The 12,570-nt window shown below is 37.0% G+C and overlaps 1 protein-coding gene across 5 annotated transcripts in view; it reads right to left on the bottom strand.

Moving 5' to 3' along the window:
* Positions 1–12,570, bottom strand: part of LOC149162784 (uncharacterized) — a 99,697-nt gene that overhangs the window by 21,190 nt on the left and 65,937 nt on the right. The gene's annotated exons all lie outside the window — the stretch shown is intronic.

The raw sequence follows: 12,570 nt of genomic DNA, 5'->3' as shown, positions 1-12,570 counted from the left end.
CGGAAACCAGAGGACCAATTGAGGCAGAGAATGATGGAATGGAAAATGGGAAAGTTGGGAACTGGATGCAGCTATCTGAAGTTCATGAACTAACTTTTCCAACTTTTCAAACTGAAGCCAAATTTCTTGATCTTGTGGTAATAAATTTGATTCTTGACTAGCAAAACTAGGAATAAAAGTTTTAAATTTGGTCTCATCAAACATAGTATCTGAGAGGTTGCTTTTAGACTTAGACCTAAATAGAGTTTGCTCGAATTTAATATCAAACTGTATATCATCAACAAATTGAACTTTTTTAGGTAATGAACACAACCTCCCTAAATGAAAAGTACCTAATTTTTCTGGAGATCTTCTTCTTCTTCTGAACAACCTTTCTGAACTTGATAAAATCTCTGGTTGATTGGGATCAGCGTTCCTCTGTGTGTAGATTCCCCTATGAGCCAGAACTTCCCCAGTGGGATCACCTTAAATTTCAAAAATGGAGTCGCTATAGCAAAATCTTGCAACCAAAACTAATGTTCAGATCCCTGCTTGCTCTCAGAGATCTAATTTAAGGAATCAAGTCATTCGGGGAAAATGTATCCTTCGTTCCCCAACAACGGCGCCAAAATGTTATCACTCAAAGAAAACCCTAGTTGTGGGGGAAAAACTCTAAGCTAACCTCTAACCGCTTTGGGATTGAAGTTGGACCCTCAATCTGGAAGGAGATCTCTCCTCAAACTCAACTACCCTAGTTCACAACAGTGGCAGGTCTGTTAAACGCTCTATGGCCAGATTAATGTAAAAGTTGTTGATCTTGGTTGGAGTATGGGAAAAAAGAAGCACCATTAGGCGATGGAGTCATAGTGAAATTAATGAAATCTTCAAACTATACAGGGATCCCAAAGTTTCTTTGATCAAGAGTTGGATCCCATAATGATCTACCATAATAATCAAAATTGTATCAAACTCTCTGAGAATTCAGTGTTTCATGACAAGTCCAAGCACATAGAGATCAGATATCACTTCAGTCGAGGCAAGATTCAGAAGGGAGCAGTGAAGCTCCAGTATATTCCCATCGGTCAACAAGTAGCCAATACTCTGACCAAGCCCTTATAAAAAAAAGAAAGTTTGGTGTATTCAGAGACAAACTTGGATTAGTGCAGAATTCTTTCCTCGCTAAGAGGGAGTATCCAGAACTATAGCTCGAGGAGGACGTTCTTGCATCAAGTTTGAGATATCCTTAAGGTCTTCTACTGAAGATTTTTTATGTCTCGAAATGTGACCATCTTCCCTTTATAAGGAAACATCAAAACTTGTTTCTCTATGTTTAACATGAATGTACCCAACTCCTTAAACCAGGGTTGACCGAGTATGATGTCAGTCTTTTTATCCGTCCTTACAACATGAAATTGAGATATGTACTCATAATGACCTATTGTCACTTGTAGATCACTAATTTTATACTCTTTTTGGTCAAAAATATTTTTCTTTACACCAATGCTTAGCTCTGGAATTAATAGTTGATTTGCCAAGTTGATGTTGATATAATTTTATCGTTGCTTGGGTTGATGGCGACATTAACTTCTCTTCCTTGGATACTTCATTTTAATGTAATTACTCTGTGATCTGTAACTGAAAGACCATTATAGGAAAACCTTTCTTCCTTCGTCATTTTAGAATTGAGCTCCATCATTTTTTTCAATGATTGATCCCATTTTGTTTTGTCGAGATGACTTTAGGTATATATTTAAAGTTCCTTTGGACTTTGTACTTCAAGCCTCCTTTAAAAGTGCCTTTTTAATATATTTTTTTTCTATAATTCTTCAAAACTCTTCTAATCCAATTTCCTATTATCCTTAATATTTCAAAACTCCTTTGTATTCTTTTTATATATTTCTACTTATGCTTTTTTTCCTTTTGTACTTTAAAAAGAATATTTAAATATTGTTTGGCTTCTTTTAAATATCTTATTGTCCTTTGTATTTATTTTTTAAATTTCATATAACTCTTTAAACTTTAATTCAACTTCACTTTAACATAAACTCTTAACTGATATTTTCTCCTTATGTAACCTTTTATAATAATACCGGCTTGTGCTTATATATATTTTCAATAATTTTATGGCTTGAACTTTTCTTTAAATACCCCTTTATAATATAGTACTTTTCTTTATATATCTTTTATTTATAATATCATATTTTCTCCTTATGTAACCTTTTATAATAATACCCGCTTATACTTATATATATTTTTAATAATTTATGACTTGAATTTTTCTTTAAATACCCCTTTATAATATATTACTTCTCTTTATATATATTTTATTTCTTTTTCTTTTTGAAAAGTTACAACCCCACTGAAACGTGGCTATTCACCTATTTGGCGTATAATATAAAATATATGTTCACTTATGTACTTTTGACTCGGTTAATGTTCTCCACGTAAAAAGTAAAGCTTACCATTCACATAAAGAGATTTTGTATTCCCTTTGTTTTTCTTTTACTTTCAAAATACCATGGGCAATTACCATGAATGGGTTTCTAAAACCTCGATTAATGTTCTCCACGTAAAAGTAAAACTTACCATTCACATAAAGAGATTTTGTATTCCTTTTGTTTTTTTTTACTTTTAAAATACCATGGGTTTCTAAAACCACAGGCTTGTACGCAGCTATTACCATGGATGGGTTTCTATATTTTTTTTCAATCTTTTTTTTGACTTTTTATTTTATCTCCATATATATATTATTTTTTTATTATTATTATTATTACTATTGAATGGCCAAATGCTTGATAATGAAATGGAGAAACTCCAAATTCTTGTAGCGAAATGCTTCAATGACAACAATGTTGATGAATTTGACGGTCAAATACCTAGATCAGAGAACACAGCTCTATGCAGCAGTTGAACAACTAGAGGATCGAACAACTTTGATACCAATGTAACAACCAAAAGTCGTATACGCAGCAGAAATATTTAAAATACTTCGTAAACAAAGACATCCATTATAGGATAGTAATTGTAAATTGTATATTGTATAAAAGAATTGATGAAAGATGAGTACAATTGAGAATGAGGGTATTGTATATATAGCCAGGTAAGTACCTTTTCACGAACAGGCATGTCTCTAAGACATGCCTTTTCATTATTAACTAACATACCATTAGTTAATTCACTTATTATTTATTATTATATTTATATTATTATGATTATTATTTATTATCTATTTTTACATAATGTATGTTCATAACAATGTCGAGATGCATTCAAGAAGAAACAAGAATGGTGGAGAAAGAAATGCCTTCTAACAGAAGCAACCCCACTACATTCTCCGCTCATGCCAAAAGGAGAAATAATGCAAGGTCTAAAGGTCATTTACATGGAAATCCTGGATCTAAGGGAGGAAGGAAGGGCAGGTGCTTTGTTTGCAATAAGTTTGGCCACTATGCAAGGGAGTGTCCAAATAGAAGGGACACATCGCATGATGATGATCACAATCAAAGGAATGGCAGGTTCAATGGTGTTAATTTTAGGTATGTTCTATGCTTAGAGCAATTTATTTCAATTTTCACAGTTAGCTCAATATCTACTCCAAATTAGCAATCACATCAACATTAAAGTAAACTGCAGATAGAACATAAACATAAATCGCAGAAGACAAGCCAAGACAAGAGGACACAAGATGTGGCGCTAGCCAGGGACAAACCCCAATGTGGGGAAACCCTTGATCAATTCTTCTTATATGTTCTTCAATAGTTCGTCAAAGAGAGAGAGAGAGTATATTGTTTAGATAATCTTCGGCAAAATCACATAACCAATCTTTTGTCGACGCGTTTCGAACCAACCAGTGTGGTTCATCGTCAGGACAAGTTGAAGAACCAATCCGGCTTAGCGTGATTAAATAGAGTGTGCAGAGACTCCAACAGCTATAATGCTAACGGCTAATTTTGACCTAATGATCCTGGTCAAACTACTAAAATAGTTAACTAATATTTCTCGAAAAAGCTAAATTAGGTAAATAAAGGAATTCATATGTCAATTAAAAATAAATGGGTATATTATTATTATTATCCCAAATAATAAGAAAAATCATAGTATAATAATAATATTTTAATTATAATGGTCATTAATAATATATATTAATTCATCTATATTTAATTATAAAATACAAGTAAGGTAATCAATTACTATTATTTTTAGAATTTAGTTATACTAGGTAATTGTGTAATAATTATTTAATGGTCCTTGGTAAGTTAGAACTTGTTCTTTAGAATATATCATATTTATTATTTAAATGTAATGGTCCATTAAAATGATAAGTTATATAAAATAATATCTGTTTATTAAATAATCTATACCTACTAATAATTAATAATACCAAACAAATTGTTCAACTATTATTATTCCTAGAATTTAGTTACATTAGGTAAATCCATAATCTAGGGTTGTTAAAGCTAGGTCTATTAATAATAGTATAACTAATATCATAACTACTCCTTTAAACCTAAGGTCAAATAATCAATATTAGACCAATATTTTTTTATTCCAATAAATTATTAAAGGTAACTAAGACCTTAGGTAAATATATTAATACTTACAAGATGAATATCATAATTTAGGGTTGATATACCATAATTTATCCTTTAAACTCAATGGTCAAATTTCTAATAATAATCAATATTTATTCAATATTTATTTATTCCAAAAATATTAAAGTTAACTATGCCATTATTATTTATAAGGTTTAAAACGGGTCTTTTTTTAGACATTAGATAAAGGGAAACTTAATTCTAAGGTTAATATAGAAAAAAATTTATAAATGTATAAATAATGAAATTATGGAGAAAATCAAATCTAATTATCATATGCCCAATAGTGTCATAAACAGGTAAGGTTGATACAATAATTAGCCCGAAACCAATACATAACTTATTAAAGACCCAAACACCCCATAATAATAGGACAAATCTGCCAAAAGAAAAAATAAAGGAGGGGGAAAACAGAAACCCTAAGACCTAAAAAAGGAATGAGGAGGCTAGGAAGACAAGGCTGGGACCCAGCAACTGCTAATCTTCCAGCCATCATCCCTATTAAGATTGTTCGGCCTTTTCTCAATCTCCAGGGCCTCTCTAAATTTGACTTATCTAGATAAGAACATAGATCATCTCTAAGAAGATGATACATGAGATCAGTTGAAGACATGCTGCTTCAACTGATTCTCCAAGGTGACTCCTTCACCTATCATTGTGTTGCATCTCGTCATCATGCTGCACCTCACCGTGTTGCACCATGCTGCACCCATCATCACAATGCTGGACCTCATGACCATGTTGTACACATCATACTGCTGCACCTTATGTTGCACTGTTGTCCCATGTGCCATTGTTGCACCATGCTAGCCACTATTGTCCTATGTTGCATATTGTTGTCCCACTATTAGTGACATAGCCATTCCATGTTAGCTTCTTATTCCATTGTTTTTGTTGTTGTCCCATCATAGTATGTTGTTGTCCCATCATAGTATGTTGTTGTCCCATCACTGTCATTACTGTCCCAATTGCTATTGCAGCACCATGTCTTGTTGCTGTCCTAATTATGTCATTGTTGTCCCATCATAGTATGTTGTTGTCCCATCACTGTCATTACTATCCCAATTGCTAGTGCAGCACCATGTCTTGCTACTGTCCCAATTATTAGCATTGTTGTCCTGGGCATGTTTGAGTCCTCAAACTCTCATGTTGTCCCTGTTTTGAGGGTCACCTACAACCCACCTTTTCAGCCGTATTAGGCTTGCATCTAGGGCACCGTAGGTTAGCGTTAGGGCTCCCTTTAGACTGCGTTAGGGTTGCCTTTAGACTGCGTTTAGGACTGCCCTTTAGACTGCATTTAGGGCTGCTCTTAGACTGCTTCTAGGGCTGCATTTTGGACAGCGTTTAGGGCTGCTCTTAGACTACATCTAGGGCTACCTTTTGGACAATGTTAGGGCCTCTCTTAGACTGCATCTAGGGCTACCTTTTGGACAGCATTAGGGCCTCTCTTAGCTGTGATAAGATTCCTCCAAGACTGTGGCTAGGGCATGCTTCCTTGACAGCGTTTTTGACTTCTTCTTTGACAGCGTCTAGGGCTAGGGCATCTCCTCTAGGGCAGCTCCCTTAGTCTTCTTTCCTCCAACGTCTAGGGCTTCCACTCCTAGATTTCCCTTCCACTAAAACCCAAGACAAGTGGAGAGAAATCAAGATAGAAGTGTGTGTGTGAAATGAGTCTCAAGTCATCTCCTTTTATACTAAAACGTTGAGCACTTGTGGGGTTTATTTGGTTGCTGGCCGACCTTGACGAATTGTCTTATAACACAAATAAATTCATATCTCCATGAATACTTATCGGAATCGGATGATCTTTAGATCAATCCTACACCTCTCGATGAGAGGGATCCAAGAAAAATATCAGCTGCCATAAATAAGATGACCCACATGGAGTTTGTCCCTAGTTTCCAATTTAACAAATTGCAAAGGAAAAAGGAATGCAGGACACCAAGGAAATGGTCAACCCTCCAAGAAAGCAAGGAACTCCAGGTATGAAGAATCAAATGTTGTTAACAATAAGCAAAAGGAGTACTATCTTATATCGGCCCTCTCCACTACCTCTCCTCCAGACACTTTGGGGAATTGGCTAATTGATAGTGGTGCCTCAAGGCACTTCACCGGATACAAGGAAGCTCTCTCTAATCTAATAGAGAAGGAGACAAACTTGGAGATTATCCTTGGAGACGATGCCACCTATCCCATGAAGGGAGTAGGGAATGTTACCCTTCAATTGAATCAAGGTAACACTATTCATTTACAAGAAGTATTATATGTACCTGATCTCAAGAAGAACTTGGTGTCGATTTCGGCAATGGAAGACAAAGGCTACAAGGTGGCATTCATCGATGGAAAGGTACATGTTTGGAAAAGAAATTTTAAAGATGCTTTTACTCTTGGGTTCAGGGTTGACACTTTGTATCAAGTATGGAAGGATGGTATGAATGAAAAATACGAGTTAATCATGAAGAATGATGTCTGGGATGTGGTTCCTAGACCCCAGGACAAATCAGTTGTCACCTCTAAACGGCTTTACAAAATCATGCATGGAGCTGATGGAAGTGCGGAAAAGTTCAAGGCTCGCTTTGTTGCTTGAGGCTTCTTTCAAAAGGAAGGTGTAGATTACGATGAGATATTTGCACCTGTTGCTTGATACACCACCATCCACTCAATCATAGCCCTTGCTGCCTCGCAAGGATGGAACCTACATCAGATGGATGTCAAGACTGCTTTCTTGCATGGTTCGATCAAAGAGGAAGTCTATGTGGAACAACCCGAGGGGTTTGAGGTTCATGACCAGGAATCTCATGTATGCAAGTTGAAGAAAGCTCTCTATGGCTTGAAGCAAGCACCCCGGGCTTGGTATGAGAGGATTGATAGCTATTTGATGAAGCTGAGATTCACTAGAAGTGAAGTCGATCCGAACCTTTACTTTAAGGTTGAAAATGATAAACCTCTCATACTGGTATTTTATGTGGACGACCTCTTTCTGACAGGTGCAGACCCTCTCATTCACAAATGTAAGAGGGAGTTAGCCTCTAAATTTGAGATGAAGGACCTAGGATTGATGCACTACTTCCTAGGGTTAGAGGTTTGGCAAAATCCAGGTGAAATTTTCCTATCTCAAGGAAAATACGTAATGAAGATATTGGAAAGATTTGGGATGGTAGACTGCAAGCCTGTGACTTCCCCGATGGAACTTAACTTTAAGAAGATGTGTGGTAGTGCTGTCGGACCTGAATTGGGAAATGCTTCTGAGTATCGTCAACTCATAGGAGAACTGATGTTCTTGGTGAAATCCCGTTCAGACATATGTTATGCAGTTAACACGCTGAGCCAATATATGGTTGAGCCTCATCGTATACATTGGATCGGTGCTAAGAATCTTCTGAGATATCTTCGGGGCACAATCACTCATGAACTGAGATACACTATCGGAGATGTGAGGCTGCATGGTTATTCTGATGCTAATTGGGCTGGCAGTGTGGTGGACCACAAGAGCACTTCTGGTCCGTGGATGTTGTTTTTCTTTAGGTTCTGCTTCGCTATCTTGGATGAGCAAGAAGCAGAAATCTATTTCCTTGAGCACTGTCGAGGCCGCATACATAGCTGCTAGTATGGCCTCCTCTAAAGATGTCTGGTTGAGGAAGCTCTTCAGTGAGTTGTTTGGACATGTGCTTGATAACACCGTGATCCTCTATGACACCAGAGTGGGATCCAATTATCAGAGAATACATTGTTTCATGATCGCTCCAAGCATATAGATATCAGGTACCACTTTATCCGGGATATGGTACAACGAGGAGCTATAAGGCTCCATCACATTGGTACTAATGAGCAGATCGTAGATATTCTGACAAATCCCCTAGGGAAGGTCAAGTTCTTGGCCTTCCGAGAACGACTTGGAGTCGTGGAGAGACCCTCTTATGAGGGTCCTATATGATATGGACATTGAGCTCTGGGAGCTCTGAGGGGCTTGGGGTACTTCTTGGAGCGATGAGCAACCATAGGGTGAGTGGTTCAGCCTTCCCCTAGTGGTTTGTTGTGTACAGGGTGAGTGGTTCAACCTTCCCCTATGATACCCCATGGCAACATGTAGGCAGGATGAGTGGTTCATCCTTCTCCTGCTGAGACATCCTACCCATGCAGTCTGGGACTCATGGGAAGTACCTCTCATCTGGCTAATGGGTAGGAAAATGAGAACAGGGACCATAGTACTACCAATGGATACATCGTGTACTACCATACTCCCTATGCTAGGATGACCGATATTGATCTGGGATCAATTGGAACTGACTTCGGGTCAGTAAGAGTGGTATGAGACACTCTCTTTTGATTGGAACTGACTTCGAGTCAGTAAGAGTGGTATGAGACACTCTCTTTTATCTGGGACTGACTACAGGTCAGTAGAGAATGGTATGATGCATTCTCAATCACTTCTTCTTCTTCATAGTTCAGCAGAGCAGAGCACAATAGTGCAAAGCAGTGCATTGATGGCATAGATAGTACAGATTGGCAGATGGAGTTTCCCAAGTTGAGAGGGAGTGTTAAAATTGGCAACTAGGGCCAAACTCCACATGGGTCCTCTTATTTATGAAAGCTGATATTTTTCTTGGATTCCTCTCTCCGAGAGGTGTAGGATTGATCTAAAGATCATCCGATTCTGACATGTACAAATGAAGATATGAATTTATTTATATTCAATGTTCCACCAAGACTTCGAGACGGGGATACGCGGGTACGGGGAGACGCACAAGGGGGATGTGTGGGAGTACCCTCAAATTTTAGGGAAATTTAGGGGGGACGGGGGGATGTGTGGGTATATAATTTTTTTTCCTTTTTAATATATATATATATATATAGATATTTCAAATTCATATTCAATAATGAAAGCATAAATAGAATGATACATGCATAATTGAATTAAATAATGAATTACATTGATCCATACTCATCATCCTTACTAATACATACATGATTCATCCATAAACCACGAGATTCAATAATGAAATACTCTGATCCATATTCAGTATTCATTATTCACCATTCTCGAATCTACATTGATTTAAAAATTAAATTCATCATTCATCATTCTAGATTCTAAATTGATTTAAAATTAAAATTCATCATTTATCATTCTAGAATCTAATTAGTACTAAAAAAAATAGACTATAATAGATACTGAAATCTAAAGACTGGAATAGTAAATTGATATAACTAAAACTCAAAAACAATGGAGTGATGAGTCAAAAAGTCACTCTAAAGTATACAGAGGGCTTGGTGCTCTTGATTAAATACTAATTCCATACTCTTGTACATGACAAAATGCAATGGAAACATTGCAGTCCATCGAATCATGAATTCCTGAAAAACTGATCTAAAGACAGGAATAGTAAATTGATATAACTAAAACTCAAAAACAATGGAGTGATGAGTTTAAAAGTCACTCTAAAGTACATAGAGGGCTTGGTGCTCTTGATTAAATACTAATTCCATACCCTTGTACATGACAAAATGCAATGGAAACATTGCACTCCATCGAATCCTGAATTCCTGAAAAACTGTTAAGTCCGCTAGATTTTGAGTGAGATCTAAAATTCTACTTTCTCCATATGAAATCCAATGAGGTCAGAACCACTCTCAAACATCCTGAGTCATTTCATGGTAATGTTAAAAATTTAAGTAAAAGGATGAAAATGAAAGATAAAGGAGAATTTATCTTTCATTTTCATCCTTTTACTTTAAGAATTTAACATTACCATGAATAGCATAGCATTAGTAGGGAAATATAGTCAAATACTATGTTTTCCCTGTCATAAATCATTGTTTAAAACCAAATTTAAGGGGGGATGCATAGCCCATTTTGAGGGGGGACGCCCAGGCATCCCCTTTTTGGGGAGTCGCGTCCCCCACACTAGGGAAACGTCCCCCCTTGCGTCTCCCGTGTCTCCCCAAAAGGGGGACGTGGGGAAACGTTTCCCCAGACATCCCCCCGTCCTAGGTGCGTGGGGTGCGAGGGGTGCGCGCACCCGACCCTGGGGACGCGTCCCCGTGGAACATTGTTTATATTATGGACAAATTGTCAAGGTCGGCCACCAAGCAAAACAGGCATTCAAACCCCCAACTCATCCTCAACGTTGCATATAAAAAGAGACAGACCTCAAGTCATTTTATCATCATCTCATTGCATCATCTCTCTCTCTCCTCTTGTGATTGGGGTACGCAAATCTGGGCAGCTGTCTCTCACATGTGCGAAGGAAGAAGGACAAATTTTGTTGACTGCATTGACCAGCATTGACCGAGTTGCAGGATTGTTATTTGATTGCGTTGACCTCAAGCATTGACCACTTTTTGACTAGACTTTTTCGGACTATTTTGGGTTGATTAGGTTTGCTATTGGAGGTCGAAGTTGACTGGGTTTGACCGAGCTGATTAGAGGAAGAATTCTATCCTGTTTGACCAGTGTTGACTTTTATGGTTAGGGCTTTTTGCTGTTGTCATAAATTATCAGATTTGTAAATTGTACTCTCTGCTGAACTATTGAAAACTATAAGAAGAATTGATCAAGGGTTTCCCCACATTAGGGTTTTGTCTCTGGCTGGTGCCACATCTTGTGTCCTCTTGTCTTGGCTTGTCTTCCACTGTTTATGTTTATGTTCTATCTGCATTTTACTATCATGTTGATGTGATTGCTAAACTGGATATTGATATTGGGCTAATAAAGAAATTGATGTAAATTGCTTTTAAGCATAGAACATACTATTGTTACCTACAATTAACACATGGAACCGTTGATGATATGGACCTGTTAATGACATGGAATAGTTAATGACATGAACTCATTGATGATGAATTGGACTAGATATAGACTCGATGATAATGTAGACTCCTTGGTGTGGAGTCTGGACTTGTTCATGATATGGACTCCTTGATAATGATGCGAACTCCTTGTTGATAATGTGGACTCGTTGATGATGTTGACTCATTGATGATGTTGACTCGTTGATGATGTGGACTCCTTGATATCATGAACTCCTTGACAATGAACTTATTGATGATGAAATGGTGATGATATGGTCAACTTCTAGATAATGACATGGATTTCGTGATGATATGATGATGATGATTCCTTAACAAAGTAGATTACTTGATGATGGTTCCTTAAAAATGTAGACTACTTGATGATGATGAAGATATGGACTCGATGATAATGTAGACTCCTTGATGATGATGATGATGTAGACTCATTGTTGATGTATACTCCTTGATGATTATGATGATGATATGGACTCCTTGATGACTTGGACTCTGTGAACTCTTTGTTGATGATGAGAACTCCTTAATGATGATGTGAACTCTTTGATGATGATGTGGATTCCTTGATAACTTGGACTCCTTGATAATGTGGACTCCTTAATGATGTGAACTCTTTGATGATGACGATGTGATGAAATTGACTCGATCTGAAGAGGCTAAGATCAAGAGGGAGCTAACACACTCTCAAAAGATAAGTATTATCTTGCTTATTTCTATTGATTATTTCACTATGAGTCTCTTGGCTTGCTTGGTTGTTCTTGTTCTTCGATAGCCTCCAAGTGAGGATTTCAAGTACATAATGGAGACTACCAAGATGTGGCAATCGTTGGAAATGACAGAAGAACAATGTGACAAGAAGACTCGTGATAGGCTCTGTACTCAGAGGGAGTAGACAAGATCAACCTGATTGAAGCATGTTTCCATGAAGATGGCTAGAAGTATTGAAGATTGATGTTGATCTAAATATGATAAAGATAAGCCCGTGATTTTTCTAAGTAGAAGACTTTTGTGTAATAGGGAATTGCTTTTGAGGCATGAGCCTAATGATATCTTTGGCACAATGTACTACATCTGATGAATGATTTGAAGAAGTTGCAAGACTCTGATGTTGACTTGGTTGATTCACTAATCGGTTCGTTGATTTATTTGCTGAAGTCTATTTTTATCTGTTGGATTTGATTATGGTATGTTG

This window comes from Pinus tabuliformis, chromosome 5_2 (assembly GCF_031772625.1).
Source record: "Pinus tabuliformis cultivar Carrire ecotype Pingquan chromosome 5_2, CPIR1, whole genome shotgun sequence".
Classification (NCBI taxonomy): domain Eukaryota; kingdom Viridiplantae; phylum Streptophyta; class Pinopsida; order Pinales; family Pinaceae; genus Pinus; species Pinus tabuliformis.
Note: the sequence above shows the minus strand (reverse complement) of the source record. Positions and strands in the feature narration are given on the sequence as shown.